The 14,828-nt window shown below is 45.8% G+C and overlaps 1 protein-coding gene across 1 annotated transcript in view; it reads right to left on the reverse strand.

The window, feature by feature from the left end:
• The window catches only part of Med27 (mediator complex subunit 27), a 190,152-nt gene that overhangs the window by 47,645 nt on the left and 127,679 nt on the right, over positions 1–14,828 (reverse strand). The window lies entirely within an intron of this gene.

The raw sequence follows: 14,828 nt of genomic DNA on the forward strand, positions 1-14,828 counted from the left end.
ATAGTAGGAGGTCAGCAGTGTCTCTGGGCAGAGAAGGAGACCCCCCCATAGTAGGAGGTCAGCAGTGTCTCTGGGCAGAGAAGCAACAGTTCACAAACAGCACTCCAGCTGCAGTGCAGAGGACCAACAGGGCAGAGGCGAAAATCAAGGAGCCACGAGACTGCAAAAGCCAGGGAAGAAAAGATGGCAGCTGGCGCTGGGCTACTGTCAGAAGACGAACATATCCATGCAGTGTCTGGCAAGGGCGCTGTTTACAAAGGAAGTGTCTCTGAACTGCGTTTAGGATCACAGTGATGTGGTAAATATGTGCAGAAAGGAGAGGTATGGGATGTCAAGATCTTCAGTAGGTACCTAGTAGACTCCTGACACCTATGCTTCCCATGGCTGGTTCATATTCTGTGCACACCAACCCCAAGAGGCAGGACTGTCATCAGCTCTGTCTTATAGAAGCACTAAGGTGGATACAGTCACAAGTAGACACCAGGTGCATGCATGCCTAGAGAGGGCCATCCAAGTACCTAAACCCAGGCGGGTTGGTTCTCCAGAGCCTGTGTGTACTATAGTTCCTACCATCCAGGCTGTGGATACGACTGCTGTTCTGACTACAGACAGCACAATTAGTATAACTAATTCTAATTAGAGTCCCACATGATATAGCTAACAAGGCCACAGGCCATCCTGGTGCAGATTCATACTCATCCTTTAATCCAGCTGTCAACAGCTGGACTATGTGCAGCCCTAGGGTTGAAACTAAGCAAATGCTACCTCATTCTGTAGATCCAATGAGATTAATGGGAAGAAAAGCCACATGTGTAGATTGGGATTAAGGAATAAAGTAAACTGTCAAGATGCACTACTTCAAAATGGGCTGAAGATTTAATACAGTCCTGGAAGGTCTCGACTGTTTATAAGCTTGGTCTATGCAGTGTGAATCTGGGCTAATGAGATTCACCTGCTGTGTATAAATCTGAGTCAAGACAACTGATCATCTAAAGAGCAGCCTGGACTCCCATGCTAACAGCTTCCGACACAGCTCCGCCTCTGGAAGCATGAGGCATTCTTGCAGCGTATTATAGACTGTAGTGGGTGTTGAACAACATGGCTCCATTGGGCCAAATACAAACTCTGAGGGCCCAGACTACCTACTGCTCAATACTGCTGTTTTCTAACAAGACCAATAACAATAGTCCAGGCTGTTTCTTTGTGCTGTGGAAGGATGTCCCATGAGAACTCTTCTTTGTAAAGGTCCTGGGTTCAGTAGCAAGGGCTATTATGGAAGGCTAAGTACAGATAAAGAACACAACAGATACTCACAGGCAGATCTCAGCCCTTCCCCTTTAGGGCCATCATAAAGGATGTGCACAGAGATACTCAGACTGCAGATACTGTCAAATGGAGCTTTAAAGCAGGACAACTCTTTAAGAGCAGTTCGTGCCTCTTCTATACACAGGACATTCTATCAGAACAGGTGTATGAAGGGCTGGAGGAGCAGAGGGAGGAGGGACTACCCAACCAAAAGGTAAATGAAAGATGGTAGGGAGCACAGCCCTATCTTAGGGAATGCACAGTGGCTCTGCCAGGGGCACAGGTGGGGAAGGAGGCCACAGGCAGAGGGAACAGCAGGCACACATCACAGAAGCAGGAAGGTACGGAGTTACCAAGAAGCCAGCGGGGAAGAAAGAATGTTGCTTGTTGCAATAAATGCAGGGAACTCTTGGCATTCAGGAGGCTGCCCCTCCTGCAAGACACTGGTGTGCTTTGTACAAGGAAGAATTGTCTCCTTCAAGATGGTAATAAGCAACAGAAGAGAGCTCTGAGCATGGCCAGGCAGGAGGGAGAAGAGGAGATGAGCTGGAAAGAGTAAACTGAGGCCAAGGTGTCAGAACAACACCAGCATCTCGAAGGAGGAGGCTTTCTTCTGCACACCACTGGGGCCTGAGGACAGAGACTCCAGTGGAAGATGGAGAGTAGTGTCTAGAGAAAAGGAGACCAGGAGGCTAAGGAAAGAGCAGAGGCGAGAGCCTGGGGACGGACCAGGCATAGGCAAGACAGGCAGAGTGCTGAGGAGATGCCCGAGGCGGGACAGGCAGCTTGTGGGGAGCAGTGTGCTGCTGGAGAGGAGGGGCTGGGCTATCGTTCAGAGACTGATCAATAAATATTTGTTACAGGACAAGGGGACACACTGAAACAGAATAAGGCCAAATTGGGGGCAGAGTTTAAGATAAGTTATCTGGCTTGAAAACCGGTCCAACATTTACTACAGAATAAATCAAACTAGACAGCCGGAGACAAACACACAGTTAAGGGCGGGAGGGCACTTTTCTGAGGGGGGATGCACAGCTTCACCTTGCTTCAAAAAGGCCAACGCCAGCTGTTTCTACCACACCACACGTCAATTTCACATAATACACACAAACACTAGGGAGTAACACCCACCACTCTTCCCTGGGGTAGTGGAATTGCCTTCTCCAACACTGAAATTCACCCTATAAATGCCAGCCTAGGGAGACAGACCTGCTGGGGAGGTGGAATCAGAGTCCCAGCTCCTTGGGTCACAGCAACTGAAACACATAGGCGGAGCGGCTGTGGGGTTTAAAAGGCACCATTGGGGACGCTGAGGCTGATGACTGCTGGCAAAGGGGTCAGCCTTTGTGGCAAAGGAGACAACCTGGGCCCCCTAACCAGGCTGTCATCAATTCAGTCAGTGTTCTGAGGGGGTTTTAGTACATGGCACGTCTGTGGAGGGCTGTCCTGTAAGGAAGCTAGAGACATACAGGGAGAGAGCAGCTTTTGAGGAATCAAGAAAAAGTATAAAGTACTCAAAGAAATTAGGAAACAAAACCAAACCCAAACCATTTGATCTCTGACTGAATTTGACTTAATGTCAGAGCTAGGAGCTCCGAGATACATGGTGCGTTCTCTGAGCCGCCAACCCGTGATGAGACAATGGTGACAGCCTCCATTCTCCACCTGCCAGCTTGTTTGGCATCTTCTACACGGCCGCCATGTTTGAGTGTAGCACTCACAATGCCTGATCTGTAGGCCCCTTGAAAGTCACCCAAAGGAAGCATGAATGCTCAAAGAGATGAAAGAAAGCAGAGGGAGGGAATGGGAGCTGTTCTGGGAGGCAGCAGAGATTCTAGAGAGGACTCAGCTCCAGAACTTACCCTGGGAGTGAATTGCCCACTCCTCCAGAAAGACCCACAGGACACTGTCTCACAGTGAGGTCAGTCCTCACCCCTTAGGAGCTCACAGTTCTGAGAGCCATCTCAGAGCAGGAGGAGTGGGTAATGCCCATGAAACACCTGTACAGAGCTCTGTTAACTCCACAGACCCAGTCAGCAGCCTTCGAAACAGCTAAATGTGCTATGACTGCATAGCCCCACAGAAGCATGGGACAGATTTTAGCTCAGAGATGTCAGAACTACAGGCGTCTTTAAAGCTTTCCGAGACTATGGTCTCTTTTTAGGTCCCATCCCCTCCCCCACCAAGTTCTGTGTTTTTTATCATTTGCTCGGTCCTCAGTTCCTCTGCCTGAGAGCAGCGGAACAAGCAATGACATATGTCTGAAGACTTACTAAGATGGTAGCCCAACTTCCCATTGCCCCCAGATTAAAGCTCTCTCTCCTTACAGAGAAGTCGCAATGATGCCTCTCAACACTTCCTCCATTTCATGAGGCGGACTCACAGATGAGGACTGTACTCTGCGGGTTATGATGAGTGATGTCATTATTTTGGTACCCTGCAGTCCCAGGTGTGGCTAGTGAGGGCCTCTTCAAAATGATATCTATGCTCACTGACACTCTACGCCCCATCACTCTCTGGGCACTTGCCCTACTTTCTGGCACAGCGAGAAGCACCAGGCTCATCTTGTACTGTTCTTAGTTACTTACTCAAAGGATTTCTGCTAGCAAGACTAGTGTTTAGAGACCATGATGGGGAAAAGATAGGTGCTCATTGTCTTTGGGCTCTAATTTAGACCTTCTAAGCAGACAGGGTTGGAGCACACCTGCAAGCATGCACACACGGACACACCAGCATTTTTGCTTATACTAATACTCTCAGTTGCTATAAGACACCAAGTATTTACTGTGGCTTTCTTTCCACATTGGCAGCTTATCTATCTATCTATCTATCTATCTATCTATCTATCTATCTATCTATCTATCTATCTATCTATCTATCTATCTATCTGAGCTTGGCTCTATGGCTCCTGTTTCTATATGTGCTCTATTCTACCTACTCGGAGTTCTAGACATACCAATCCTGACTTCTGTGAAGCTGGACACCAACTATACTGCATGATTTAATTCACAGTAATTATAGCACTCAACCAAAAGGTTGGGTCAAAACTCCACGTTCAAAGGTTCTAGAGTTCCTTTTCTACTTTCTTCCCTGCTCTTTAAGGAGTAAACACATTATCTGACTGAAATATCCTTAGCTTTAATTCTATTTGCATTCTTTTTGGTTAGAAACAAAAGCAAAAAAGATAAACAGGCTAGTCCGGCCTGAATCCCAGAAGCTCCAGAGTCACTCTGCCCGACTCATCCCGCGGCTGTCGCACCCACCTCCAGCCCTCATACTTAACACACCTCTCAGCTGTCTCCTAAACAGACGGCTTTGTGTCTAACCCTCCATGCGTGTCTGCCCCCTGAGAATGGGCAGGTAATGGATGTCTTCTCTCTCCGTACAAAGAGGAGCCTTACTGAGAAAAGCATTTGCTTTTCTCTTTAAATAACACTCTGCCCAGGAAGTCGCTTCACACGGGTCACAGGTCTTTCTCTCATCTTTTCAAAGACAAAAGCCTAAGTAGTGTAGCTCTATTGTGCGGCTGTTTCATGATCTCCTCAGGCGTCCTCTGAGTGTGAGGGTTATCCTAAGATACTCAGTCCCAAACAGGCCGTGATGAACAGCTGCACACACGAGCTTCCAAATTGTTGGAAGGAGTCTGCAGGGCCACCTCCTAATATAATCCCTGGGCAAAGGCAAATGCAGACACTGGACACTGTGAAGGTCCTTACTCTAGGTGGCCCATGTGGCCATCAGCAGTGATAAGAGACCTGTTCCCTTGCCTCCATAGACCACAGGGGAGGCCTTTTCAGTTCTGCTAACCCAGCAGAAAAGAGACAGGCCTCAATGTAGTTTTAATCCGCATTTCTCTGGGGATGGGGACATCTTTTGATCTATTTAAGTACAGGGTGTGTTAATGGTTTCCTCATTTAAGAACCCATTTTTAATATTTTCCACTTTGTTTTTAAAATTAGCAAAATGATTTAAAAGCCATATCTCTGCTCCTAGGACACACTTGCTACATACGTTCCCCAGCTTGCCAGCTGTCATGGTTTTGTTATGGTTTTATTAGGACTTTTTTTTGGGGGGGGGTTATATGAAGTTACTTTCCTTTCTGTGACGGTGGTCCACTGACTAGAGATGTCGCCAGTACCACTTGCTTGGTTTCCACATCAGCCTTGGTCTATTTCAGTCTTCTGGTTGTCTACCTGCAAGCTGGGGCCATATTTTTGACTCCTAGTGTGTTTTAAGACTTCTACGTGTGCTTTAAGGAACACAGGCCTTGCTCTCCTAGCACCGCCCCTTTTGGTTGTTCCTATTCTTTTATGCATACTTCTTTTTCCCCATGAGCTTTAGTGGCACTCTGGAAGAGCCTGTTGGAATGTGTACATTTATTCATGTGACTGACACATGTGTTCTCAATACATGTTTAGTGTTTCTGGGTACTCCTTCCTGATTTCCCTCCTTTATATGTGCTTTGTGACAATGTCTCATAGCTAGCTCAGATTCCCCCACCTCCTCCTGAATGCTAGGATGGCATGTATGTAACATGCCTATTTTTCTTTTCCTTTGATGCTGGTGGTGGAACCCAGGACGTCATTCATGCTAGGCTAATGCTCTACCACTAGGCTATCTCCTTTTCTTATTAACTCTATAGTTCTCACGCGTCCCTTTGTATTTCTACATGCTACAGCCTCCAGACCCCATTTTCGCAAGCATCACTTTAGCTTTTCCCTCCTTTTATTGAAAAGAGACTTTTTCTCACATAATATATCCCGGTTATGGTTTCCCCTACTCTACTCTTCCCAGTTCCTCCTCTCCTCCCCTTCCATCCAGAGCTACTCCCTTAGTGCCTCCCATTAGAAAACAAACAGACTTCTAAGAGATTAAGATATAATATGATAAAACAAAAAAATCATCACATCAAAGTTGGAAGAAACAAACAAACAGAAGAAAAAGAACCCAAGAAAAGGCACAAGAAGTAGAAATCCACTCTTTTGTACACTCAGGAATCTCATAAAAACACTAAACTGGAAAGCCATAATTTGCCTTTGGTTTCTTAGTATCTAACAGTATCCTTGATTCCACTGATTGCACACACAAAAATCAGTTATTTCATCTGCATCTTTTTGGACCCCTCACTGAGACTGAACACAGTATTCCTAGGCTCTCTCTTTGTCCTTATGACCACTTTGCCTGTGCCTTGCTCAGCATGCCCTGGGCTAATCCGTCTACCTTCTCTTGGCTGGGGAGTGTCCAACAGACACTCCAGACAGGCTCACGGGTGCAGAATCCTGAAGCGGTCAAATGCTCTCTCTGGCCTCGATGCTTGAAAGAACACACACGTCCTTGACTCTTCTTTGAAAACTGTTGTCTTGCTTTATTTACCTGCACTCATTTATGTGCACCACACGAATACAGGGGAGGCCAGAAGGTGGTGCTGGAATTGAAGCTGGATTTATGTGCAGTTGTAAGCCCTTCAACATGGGAACTTAAGTTCTGTGAACTAAACTTAAGTCTTCTACAAGAGCAGCAAGCATTTTTAATTGATGGGCCAGCCCTTGTTGGTTTTCTTTTTAAGATTCATTTTATTATTTTGAATTATGTACATGTGTATCTACATGAGTGCACATGTTATGTGTGAGCATGCACGCGTGAGGGTGCATGTATGTGCATGTGCATGTGCTGCAGAGATCAGAGATGTCAGACCCTGCAGGAGCAGAAAGCGTCCTAACTGCTGTGCGGCCTCTTGAGCCCTTTGCTGTTTCCAGCAGTGTAATGCAGCCTGACGGTTTGGGGCTGTTAAGTTACTTGAGTTCTTGCTCGGAAGTCCTGAGATATTTATCTTTGCAGCATGACTCCTGGACTAGACTGACTTGGTAGTTCCTAGTTAACTAAGACAAGTTCCCCGTGGCCCCTATTAGTGCTTAGATTCAGACCTAGGCTTTACTTTCTGGATTTTCTTAGCTTCACACACTGGTTCTATCCCATGATGGTCTCCCCAGAATTCTGACAAATGCATGTGTGATGATTCGTACATGGTCTCAGCCCCTGCTCCATCCAGTCATTTTTCCAGCTCTCCTTTGGTCATTTTCTCTTTATTCTCTCGGCTGTCTGCCTTTCCCTGGGGCTTCTTATTAGATTTTACTTGAATATAATTTTATTTGTACCTCTAAGTTCAGACAACATTTCTGTGATAACGTTCTCATTTCCCTGAGTATAGCCAGTGTTCAGTTCTTTTAAGTTTATGCTTGAAGGGTTTCTTTGTTCATCTTACTGAATGCTAGCTGAGGATACTGAAGCCAGTTTTGAGGGCAGTGTTCTAGTCCTCTGCTTAGAGGCTAGGGGAGCTTTATCTCAGCAGTGTTTTAGTATGAAATTTTCAAACATCAAAAACATTGAAAGAATTATAGAATAAACTCCCCTATACCTGTGACCTAGATTCCACAACGCCATTAGGCTTTATCATGTGCACCCACCCATTTGTCCACAACCTGCTGCTCCAACTTGTGCCTGATACACCTGAAAACATAGCACAACCTTCCCTAGACTGTTAGGCAGCCCAGATAAGTAGAAGTCAATGGTCATCAAAAAACCATTTGGATAAAATTTGCCCATAATTGCAATGTGCACAATTCTCTAAAGTTGACAAGTGCAGAATTTAGATGATTCTTCATTGTGAAGAGTTTCTCATCCTTCCCTGCCAGTGCCGCCTCTTCCCTTCTAGTAAACACTGCTTTAGAACTTTCTTAGATGCAGTAGAGTATGTTTCATTGCAAAGGCCAGTTTCCACTCTGGAAAAGTGGACCAGGAGCACACAGACAATAGCTCAACGGAATCGTTTGCTTTTCCTATTTGCCAACTGATAAAAAGCAGCTGAGTATGGGCATTCTGGCTATATATTTGTAGTAAGCTTTGTGGCTTCTGTGTTTATGGTTTCTATACTCTGGCACACATTTGAAGAGATGTGGGTATGCACAGTCACCTGTAATACTTTTATGAGTAAAGAAAGATTGTTTAAGAAAAAAATGATCAAAATGAATAAAAGTTCTTCAGCTACCCATCTTTCTTTCCTTTTTGGTGGTTGGTGAGGGATATTTAAGCAAACTTCACCTATCATGATATTTCTGTCCTTTGCCAGTGCTGGTCAGTCCCCCAGGCATCTGCCCTTCTCTGTCCATCTCCTGGCTACAGAATTAACTGGCAGAATGTCCCAAATTCTTGTGGTTTTATTTCACATCCAGGGCTTCAGTCACTGATAAATTTCTAGTCATGAGACTGGTCTGATCTATTATTTGATACTCTTGCTGTTGAAGAAGGTTCTTCCCCCTCCTCCTTTTCAGATCTTTGTGGTCTTCCCATCTTCTGCAGTCTGATCTCAAACTCCTGGCCCTCAGTGATGCTCTGGTGGCAGTCTCCTTAGTAGTGACACACCACAGCACTCAGCCTTTCTTCTCATCATTTCGGTCCCGGGACCTCTTTCTACTGAAAATGGCTGAGGATCTCCAGGAACTGTTGCACCTATGGGACGGAGCTATCAGTCCCTACTGCAATAGAGAATGAACCGAGGCCAGTCTGAAGGACAAAAACACATGGCCCCGAGAACTCGCCATGCCAATGTCCCCCAGCAGTAGGAGCCTGAAGAACTCCACTGTGGACATGTCAATCAGTGAGGAGCAGGAAGGAGAGGAAGACCTCCATCTTCCTTAGAAGCAGTTTGACCTCACGGTCCCAGGGGAGAGCTCTGCAGCTTCTTGCCCTCAGATCACAATTTGGGAATGGCTGCCTGAAAGAATGGAGTTTTAGAAGCAAACATCTTTAGGGCCCGAGTTGAAGCTGTAAAAGTGGAGAAAAACAACTGGGGAGATGGCATGTTGTGTAAAGTGTTTGCTGCGCAACCACAGAGACCTGGGTTCGGATCCCAACACCTGTATCTAGGGGAGGCAGTATGAACCTCCACTGCCAGCACTGGGAGGTGGGAACAGTTGGATTCCAAGGGCTTGCTGGCCAGGAAGTCTGGCTCCAGACTCACTCAGAGAACCTGTTTTAAAAATAAGGCAGAACCTGAGCGTGGTACTGTGCACCTTTAATTCCAGCTCCCAGAAGGCAGAGGCAGGCAGATTTCTGTGAGCTGGAGGCCAGCCAGGGATGCATAGTAAGATCCTGCCTCAACTAAAGTAGAGATGTAATTAGGGAAGACACTCAATGTCACCTCTGGTTTCTACAGGTGCACACATGCATACTTTACACTGAAAATACAGACACACAAGAGCGGAGAAACACAAAGACCAGGTCTTCGTACAAGGCTTGTAACTGGGATCTTAGTGACTAAAGCATTAACAAAGAACTCCCATAATATTCAATGCGGTAACAAATGTGCTAGAACTCAGGTTTTCATGGCTCCAGCAACCACTGCTGGTGCAGCACAAAAATACGGTAGGGGTGGCCTTCAAGAGTGTCTGATGGACAGTAAAAACTAAGGCCTCAGCCTTTAGCGTTCTGGGAAAATCCGATATTCAGAGCTGCTGGAGGGTACAGACTAATGTAACTGTCTGGAAAACACATCGGCGATATGGAAGGGTGAACACCTGTGTGCCTGAGCCAGGTTTCCCAACCTCCACCTTGTAGTTTGGTGGGCTGTGCCTGCTCACTGCAGGAGAGCACACATAGCAGAATCTCTGGCTTCTACCCACTCAAATGCCAGCATAAAATTATCTTAAAAATATTGCCAGTCACTGTCACACACTCCTTGGGAGGCAATAATCAGTCAAGAACCACTGACCTAATATACATACAAGTAACATTATACAGTCTGAGCAGGCTTCTTTACATACTTAGGAATAAACACACAGACACACACACCTCACAATAATTAAAGAGGTCATGAATTGAAAGAGAACAGGGGATTGGTCGTATATTGGAGAGTTTGGAGGGAAGAGGGGAAAACAGAAATGATGTAGTTATGTTATAATTTAAAAATTATTTAAAACAGGGCTGGAGAGATGACTCAGAGGTTAAGAGCATTGCCTGCTCTTCCAAAGGTCCTGAATTCAATTCCCAGCAACCACATGGTGGCTAACAACCATCTATAATGAGATCTGGTGCCCTCTTCTGGCATGCAGGCAGGCATGGAAGGAATGTTGTATACATAATAAATAAATATTTTAAAAAATTATTTAAAACAAAAAACAAATACTCTCCTAAAACAAGCCAGTTCATGGTGAGAAGTCGAGCAGATACCAGGCGGGAGGATAACAAGGTAACCCTTTAGGCCATCAGGACCCAAAAACAAGGGCCAAGAATGCTCTGAGCAGAATTGTTTATAAAAAACCCAGAAACAAATCAAATGACCACTAATAGAAAAATAACAGAATATTTCCTATCAGAAAAATGAGTAAGTCAACAATTTGAATAAAATGTACTAAACAAAAAAGGTTGAGTGAAAAATTAGTTCTTAGCCGGGCAGTGGCGGCACACACCTTTAATCCCACCACTCAGGAGGCAGAGGCAGGCGGATCTCTGTGAGTCAGAGGCCAGCCTGGTCTACAAGAGCTAGTTCCAGGACAGGCAGGCACCAAAGCTACAGAGAAACCTTGTCTCAACCCCCCACCAAAAAAAGAAAAAAAAGAAAAATTAGTCCTTAAAGACAATATATAATAGCTTCCAAGTACACTGAATTAAAAATGGGAAAATGAAAAATTATACTTAGTAATACAAATAAAGCCCCTTGAGGAGTGATGACCAAGGGAGGGAGAACTGACACATGCTGCAGACAGATTATACATCAGCGGTGGCAGGGTTTATATTACTAAAGATTTTAAAACATTAAAAAAATTTATCTATGTGTATGTGTGTCTGAATCTGTGCACATGAGTGCAGGTACCAGAGGAGACCAGAAGATGGCACTGGAGGCCCCGGAGCTGAAGCTACAAGTGGTTGTGAGCTCCCCAATGTGAGTGCTAGGCACAGACCTCTCATCCTTTTGAAGAACAGCAAGCAATAAGCACCTCGATATTATTAAACAGATATGAAAGGGTCATACCTAGATCAGCAATAGCACATGTCATCAATTAAAGACTGGGATAAAACCAAATTACAAAAACTTTACAACCTTCTGAGCCCTATCCCAGCCTGAGAGGCTAATAAGCCTGGCCTCTGGACTTGGGTGGTTCCCGTCATCCATCTCTTCCTGGCCTCCTGTACTCCAGTCATCCCCTGATGAATCTCTTTACCTGAGTTCCTCCCTTGGACCTTGCTTCACTACACTTGGGTGGGTTTTGTCTTAGTTCCCAGCACATTGTCCACTCCCCGCTGGCACCACTCTTTCCCACATTCCTAGTCCAATTCTGCCCCTTAACCTTGTCATTCCAACAGAGGTAAGGCAGCAGCAGTTGGTCCCTGCTCCTACTTTCTACACTGCAATGGAAGCCCTGGAAGTGTGGGGTCTCCAGCTCTCAGGTCTGTCCCCCTCTGAACAGTAGGAATTGCTTCTGCAGCACAGCTCATGTATCAATCTGATGCCAGGGCAGGGATGCGCCAAGGGCCAAAAGGTCGGGCTTCCAGGGCTCTGACGGTTGTTTTTCTTTTACAAGCTACCCTGGAAAAGTTTCTCTTGGATCCATTTGTAGGGGCAGAACTGCTGGGTGCAGGGCAGTGGTTCTCAAGGTGATGTGGGCAAGGTTGTCATCTCTTTAGGAGTTTAATGTATTTCTCAAAATGTACTCCACAGCTCCAGCTGCTCTTAGGGTATGTGGAATGGAGATTTAGGGTTCTGCCTAGAGCAACCAACTCAGGATTTCTGAGCAGCCTGCAAGGAATAATGAATCGTGGGAAATCACCCAGTAACTCTGAGGACCATTCAGATACGAAATCTATTGAACTCAGTGAAGAAATCCAAGTGTTAGCAGAGCGGCAGTTCAGTTGCTAGTGAGCTTCCCAAGGACTCTACCAACCAGGGCAGATTGAGATGGGATAACGTGCCCTGTGGTTTAAGGAAGGCAGCATCATTGAGGCAGGAGGGCTAGTGAGTAGTTTTGGAGAGATGTGGACACAAACCTAAGGTTTTGTAAATCAAATTAACATCTAAATAAAGGTTATAAACTACTAGGGTATATTTCAAACACTCCAGTGCAAGCTCCATTTTCTTATGTTTTATACCTAGTTGATCAGTCAAACGCTGGAGATGATAATGTTTTAAGTGATGCGAGAAGCCAGCAGCTTGCTCCAGTCTGACTCAGTTAAGCTCTTACAATATTTTGACTGTTGGAGGAAAATTAATAATGGGATGTTAGGCGGTAGATTAGCTGAAACTAAATATCAACACAGCTAGATTTATTTTTGGATGACTGAGCTCATCCCTTCAGAGAACAGAAACAGCCCTCATTATACCACGAGCCACTAACTCACACGGCAGCAGGACAACTCCCAGCGAGCTGAGAATTAGGTGGACCATTAGCTGTGCTTTGGAATGTACAGGCCACAGGTGATGACCAAGGCTCACAAAGACACTGGGCTTCACTAGCAACTGGCTGGCTGATCAGGATTAAGCCAGTTCAATCCCCTGCAAGGAGCAGGTAGCCTGTGAACGAAGGCGCACCACTGAGGCCAACCAGGCTTTTTTAGCCTTCTGGCATTCAGTGTTTACTAGGTACCCACTCGTTCCCAGCCTCACATCACACCTTGCACACATGCGCTACCCAGCAGTGTTACTATGCACGTAGGGAAGGTCCCAGTGTGTTTCCCAGGTTGAATGTGGCTCCTTTTTCTGAGGGGCCTGAAGCCCCGGTGCTTCCAGACCAACAATGAAAAGCCACTTTGGCTTTGGATGAGCCAAATAGACCCTAGCTGCCTAAGAGAGAAGCCTCAAAGTGTCAAGCTGCCCTCTTTCCCCCACGCTTTCTACATAGTGGAGAGGCTATCAACTAAAGCTGTGAGTCCCAAATTACGGACTGCCTGGAAGTGATTGCCGAGAGAGTAAGAACACCAAAATGGGTTCACCCAATCATGCCTTTTGTCAATGGACTGACTGGGTCAGTGACTCTGTTTCCTATGTAGATGCACAAGCCAGCCAAGAACCTGCTCTCCGCTCACACAGCAGAAACCGAGACCTCTAACGTCAACGGAACTGGTGGAACTAGGACTTAAGACATGTGCGTGTGTGCGTGCGTGTTATATAAAATACAAAGCTGGAAATAATCCCAGCATATCTCAGCAATTAAGGAGAAAACTGTTCAAGTGGACTTCAGAAATTATGTATTACAATACACATTACATTTACAAATGAAATATTGCAAACTTAGAAAGCTCACATCCTTTCCATTCACTGGGCAAAAATATACATGTACATACAACCAGCTTTTCTGAGATGAAGGGGCTGAGTGAAGAATGGCTCACCTGGGTGACTGGTGATCTGTACCCGGGAAGATGCCATGGGGGGGTGGGGGCGGGGTTCACATGGGACTCAAGGCAGCAAGACTACATGCAGAGCCTTGCCTCCCCAGAACCCACCAAAGCCCATCCTTTTTTTTTGTTTTTTAAACAGGGTCTCTGTGTAACAGCACTGGCTGTCCGGGAACTCACTTTGTGGACCAGGCTAGACTCAAACTCACAGAGATCTGCCTGCCTTTGCCTCCTGAGTGCTAGGATTAAAGGCATGTGCACCACCGCCTGGCAGAGGCCATTCTTTGTAAAACATGCTGCCATAAAACATGTGTGCTAGGAGGCACCCATCATACACAGACATCAAACCCCTCTCATGGACACCACAGCACATCCCTAGCTTCCAAAGCACACTGTTTTTGGTCAGTTATGAAAATACAAATGTTAGTGGACTGTAAGCTCAGAATTCTGAGTGCAAACCCAAAAGGAACAACAGACTCAAAAATCATTGGTGACAAAGGTTCAGATGCTTTTTCCTAAACTGTGAGGGTGGTAAAAGACTTCCATAGCCCATGAAGTCCTGAGGCAACATGTTCATTCTCTTTAACAGGATAGAATAGCTGAGAACAACTCAGTCTAATCTTTTAGGGAAAATAGAAAATTTACCCCAACACTGCTGGGGAGGTTTTTACACGACCTGACTTCAGGCCAAATAGCTTATGGTGCCTTCCTGCTCTTGGTAACTTTCACCGGGGCTGCAATTTGCTCAAAAGCAAGGCTTCAGAGTGTAGTGCTTATCCTAAAGCAGTGGCTCTGAACCTGGGGGTCGAGACCTCTTTGGGGGTCACCCGAGGCCATCAGAAAGCACAGATATTTACCTTATGATTCATAACAAATAGCAATGAAAGTAATTTTATGGTTGAGGGGTCACCACAACATGAAGGATCACATTAAAGGGTTGAAGCATTAGCGAGGTCGAGAACCACTGCCCTAAAGGATGCCAGGAAAGAGAAAAAGCACGTTCCTCGCTACTCACCTGGAATTTCATCTCCAGTGCCTAAAGCTTCTGTAACAAAGAATCGTGTGTGTGTGTGTGTGTGTGTGTGTGTGTGTGTGTGTGTGTGTGTGTGTGTGTGCGCGCGCGCATGTCCACGCACATG

The sequence above is a fragment of the Microtus ochrogaster genome, chromosome 4 (genome assembly GCF_000317375.1).
Source record: "Microtus ochrogaster isolate Prairie Vole_2 chromosome 4, MicOch1.0, whole genome shotgun sequence".
In the NCBI taxonomy this organism is placed as follows: Eukaryota; Metazoa; Chordata; class Mammalia; order Rodentia; family Cricetidae; genus Microtus; species Microtus ochrogaster.